Source organism: Mauremys mutica, chromosome 2 (assembly GCF_020497125.1).
Source record: "Mauremys mutica isolate MM-2020 ecotype Southern chromosome 2, ASM2049712v1, whole genome shotgun sequence".
NCBI lineage: Eukaryota > Metazoa > Chordata > Testudines > Geoemydidae > Mauremys > Mauremys mutica.
The window spans coordinates 166,711,164-166,716,011 of NC_059073.1; the positions used below are offsets into that span (position 1 = coordinate 166,711,164).

At 46.6% G+C, this 4,848-nt stretch overlaps 2 non-coding genes across 2 annotated transcripts; both read left to right on the forward strand.

Moving 5' to 3' along the window:
- The first annotated feature begins 425 nt into the window (after positions 1–425).
- TRNAC-ACA lies at positions 426–497 on the forward strand. Its single transcript has one exon. It is a non-coding gene; the product is annotated as a tRNA-Cys (tRNA).
- Positions 498–4,221: 3,724 nt separating this feature from the next.
- Positions 4,222–4,293, forward strand: TRNAA-UGC. The gene has a single exon. It is a non-coding gene; the product is annotated as a tRNA-Ala (tRNA).
- The last annotated feature ends 555 nt before the right edge of the window (positions 4,294–4,848 follow it).

Genomic DNA, 4,848 nt, shown 5'->3' on the forward strand with positions numbered 1-4,848 from the left:
GGCCTCACCAGTGCTGACTAGAGGGGAATAATCACTGCCCTCAATCTGCTGGCAACGCTCCTACTAATCCAGCCCAACATGACCAGTTACCCATGTTGAATGCAGACACAGCAATATTTGATACATTGGTTGCTGTCCATTCAGGAGGTTCTTTCCCACCTGTTCATAAATAATAAAGCTGCTCTAAGGGGAGAGAGCTGTCCCGTCCGTGCAGTTAACCCATCGCCCCGAGAGGTGGTAGTTATGTCAGTGGGGGGAAGCTATGCTGGAGGGTGTGCAAGCTGTGTTGTCTACATGTGTATATAAAGTTTAATCAAACCACATTTTTTAAACCCTTGTGATCTGGGAATAGAAAAGGAGCTCTCTGAGGCAGAGCCTGTCCTTCAAAATCCTTAAGATCACGGACTTGCCCATGCAAATGTCATGGGGATATAGCTCAACGCTAGAGTGTTTGACTACAAATCAAATGGTCCTTGGTTCAAATCCCAGTGCCCCCTTACAAGCCTCTTTCTTCAATAAAAATAATTTTATTTCCAGTATGCTCAAGAGTTCTTCTAAATAGGGATCCCTGAAATGAATGGACACACTCAATGTTTTCCTGTGCAAATGCATAAAAACCTAGCAAACATGTCCCCCAGCTGAAATCACTTCCAATCCTCTAAGTGTCTAGGTTTGTTTTCATCAACTAAACAAAGACACATGAAGACACATTTGCAGGTCCTTGGCCTCCATGGGCTACAATGTGCAGAAGAACAAGAACCACATCCACTTGGGAGGAATGGACTAGTCTGTATTACATTTGGTAAGTAAGTTGCCATTGGGACTGAAAACTCTACTGGAGGTGGACAAGAGCCTGTTACAAAACTAAAATAGCCAAGATTTACCAAACTCCCTGTTACACATTCAATCCTCTGTTTGTGCACATGGCATCAACTGGGGCTCTAATAAATGGCAACCTTCCATTAACACAGATCCTTGTTCCGTGTAACTTTCAGATGCATTCGAATGGCAGCTGTTCAGAGGTCATGTGCTGCTAGTTCATGAGCAGCAGCAGAGTCTCCGTACGTTTACCAACCGTAGAGCTGGGTGTGTCTGCATCCAAGTAACTGCAGAGTCAGTGTAGTCCCAGACAGTTAATTGCACAGTCTCCCTTTCTGGTCTCATTGATCATTTGGGTAGAAACAGCAACGGTTTGGTGGGTTTTGATTTTCTCCCCCTTCGTTTTCTCCTAAGGAATGTGCGATCTTGAGCATGTTAGTTTAAGTTCCCTGTGGGTCAGGAAAATTCCATCTCCTTGAAATAGCTGGGGAAGTGACCTGTTTGTATAACCTAGAATAAAAGAGCTTTTGTAAAGCAGTTTTGCATTTAAATATGCTGGGATAAAAATAGTAAATAGTAAATTCCACAGCCAGACACCAGGCCAGGATCAATGGATGGGGCCAGGATCAATTAATTACAGAAGAAACAAACTCTTGGGAAGTAGATGTAAATTGTCCCCAAACCTTTCCTTGTTCTCATATGCTATCAGGGATTCTCTTCTAGAGGGCAGAGTTAAGGGTATCTGGGCAAGTACCATCACTCTGTATTCCCTGTTTTTCCAGAGTTTGAGTTTTACTGAACTTGATGTTCTGGAAGGTAAGAGATATTCAGAGTGTCGGAGAAAAACTCAGTTCTCACTTTTTGTTTGGGTACAGCAGAGTCAGATACTTTATTCTGTTTAGCAGCTACAGCAGGGAGAGAGTGCACTAGGACACAGGGTCGCCCCAGTCCCGGACAGGATTCTCAACAGGTAAACAATTACAGCAAGTATTTATACCTTTGCTACAGACAATAATAAGCAACAGCTGCATTTTGTTTATACATAGGTCATCCTGATATCTTGTTTTTCTCACTCCAGTCTACATTTCATTTTATCTACACAAGGTCAAAACAACTTCTCACACAGTTCTTTTCCACTTGACTCACACAATCCTTGCTTCTACAAATCTTGCATTATTAGGGTTACAGTTAGCCTGACTCTTGCTAACAGATACTGTCATGCATTAAGATCCCCTACAAATCCCTCTCAGTTCTTTCTACTTCCACAACAGTCAGTTAACAAAGATTTTGTTAGTGACAAATAATGAGATTAATCCCTCACTGCGGTAATTCCACTGACTTCAGTGTACTCTTTCCTCATTTCTAGTTCCAAAAAAATAAGCAAATTAAAACAATATTGAGAACTAAAATGCTGTGAGAAAATGGAAATTTTAGAAGCTCAAATAATTCAGTTTCTTCTGTGTCTTGTGAGTGTGTAAATGGCACAACACGTTAATTTATAAGCACATTTTTCTTAACTTCTTTAAATATTCTGTAGTACATTAGCTATACCAAGTGGGTTGTTCAACGCAGTGAGGTTTTCATGCATTGCCCAAAACATATTTTTCATGTTATGTAAATGAACACAACTCACTGAACACAAAATTGTGTATTTCATGCTGTGAACTGTGTTGGTAGCTCAAATTAATAGGCTTGTTTTTTCTCTCTCTCTCCAAGAAAAAACAAAGAAACCGTGAAAATACCCATGGGAGAGAGGGGGTTTCTGAGAGCCGGGGTAGATATGGAGATATTTATGAAAGAGGGAGAGGCCAAAGTAGGGCCTTTAGCTGGAGCAAAGGGGGAGGTTTTTTGTGCAGTTTCATTTTAGCCAGCCTCACATCCTGTAGTCCCTACTTCCCCACCCCACCAACATCTGACCTAGCGCCTCCCCACTGGCAAAGCCACCTCTGACTCCTGAGACAGCCCTACTGGACTGGCCCTCCAGATCCCCCAGCACTCCCTCTCCTAGCTGGATCCCCTGGCAGCCAGAGCTCTCCCCAGAACTGCCGTAGTTGCTCTATTGGGTCTCTGGTCAAGGACGGCTACCGGCGTCTCCTGAGAATGCAGCTGAGAAATGACTCACCCTTCTCTAGATTTTTGCCTGTGGGCTCTGAGAAGCAGGCTGGGCCCTGTATGATAAAGTCCATGTAACATTCCCCTCTCATCCCAGCCCTGGTATGTCGCCAGTAGCTGCTGTCCCTGGGTAGCAGCCAAGGATGTTTCCCACCGTTCAGGAGACCCCAGCCTGGGACTAAAGTCAGCTTCAGGCTTCTCTTCTCTCCCTTCTTGGAATCAAGCTCATGTTTTTACCAAGAGTTAAAGCAGCCCGAACCCCCAGGGTCTGGATTAATGTCACAAGTTCCCAGTGTCTCCATGGAAAACAATTTGTTAAATCTCAGATGAGTGGCGTTATATCAGTTCTCAGCCTGAGTCCTTTGCTCTTAATCCTGAGGATATTGTCCCACCATGGGGCCATTTCCCGCCTCTCTTTCCTAGGGAAGCACAATTTTCCTTGCACAGACACAGGAACAGCAAGATCTTTCTCTGTCCCTTGTGCAAAGCAGGGGGCCAAAATCCATGGAAACAATGGACAAGCAGGGGGCCCTGGGCACATCCAGCCCTGGCCGTGAGATGTTCCCTCCCCTCTTTCTTTATGCCCCTGTTGTTATTTCATGGATTGTCTGGGATGGGGGAAAAGCTGAGTTAACTCCAGGTGGAGGGGGAAAGAACCGTGAAAGTCTCAGGACCCAACCCCTGCTACCAGGATCACCGAGGTGCTGGGAATTTGCATGGGAAAGGGACGGTGTGAATTGTCAAGGTGGGGAATGAATAACAATCTACAACTAGATCCACCTCATTAATCACTGACACAGGCTAATCCTGCTGCAGATAGAAGGGAAACTGGGAGTGATTCTTTGCTGTTCAGCCATGGAAACAGTGACCCAATTGCACCGCATTGAATGTGCTGGGGAAAGCTGGACTTCACAGGCAGGTGGAAAGAGCAGATCCTAGAAACACCTGGAGCTCCCCACAGCACTTCTGCCACCAGGGTCAGGTGTTGAGTGATTCACAGTGCCCCCCCCCGACACATTACCTTCCAGCAGGGGGTGGCAGCACCCCCCACCCAATGCTGGGGAGAGGCCTGAGTATATCTCTGCACCCTGAGTCCAGGGCACCCACTCTCTCTGCCCCACACATCGAATCTGGCCCTGCTGCAAAGTGACCCCTAAGAACCAGCAGCCTCCAGGAGAGCAGGTTTGGCCCTCAGAGCAGGGAATGTGTCCCCCATGCTGCTTTTAGGCCACTAGGGGCGCTGGAAACAGGAGGGCTCTGAGAGTAACCTATAGCACCATTGGCCCATCTGGGGATGTAGCTCAGTGGTAAAGCACATGTTTTGCATGTATGAGGTCCTGGGTTCAATCCCCAGCATCTCCAGATTCTTTTCACCCTGCTGCTTCGCTCATGCCCAACTGGGATGTGGCCCAGCAGTCTCCCTGCAGGAGTTTTAATCCTGCTCAGTGAGGGGTAAGTGCCAAATGCATGGAAGGTCTGGGGGGGTTTCTGCTCCTAAGACTCCTCTGTACATTTAAGATTCCCACCAGCTGTGCTGCTTGGGACAAGGGTAGATAAGAACGGAGAATCCTCCAGCACTGGAGGGAAAGGTCCCATCTGCACAGAATGAGGCAAAGACTAGACTTATTTCTTGTCTGGGCCCAATCTTTTCACCTGGTATAGCCCTTGTTCCAGCTCAGGTGGTAGCTAGGGGATGTCTCATGACTGCACCCATGTTTGTTCAGTTCCACACCCTTATACAGTTTTGGTACAAGGCAGGAATTTTTTGTCTCTCTCCTGAGGAAGAGCCCCAGGTTTAAGATGGATTCCTGTACCAGATGACATGGTCACATGTCCTGTGAGACCCCCCCAAGCCTTCATTCTTCCTGGCCTGACTCACGGATGGTGCAGGACAGAGCCATCTCCAGTCAATTGTCC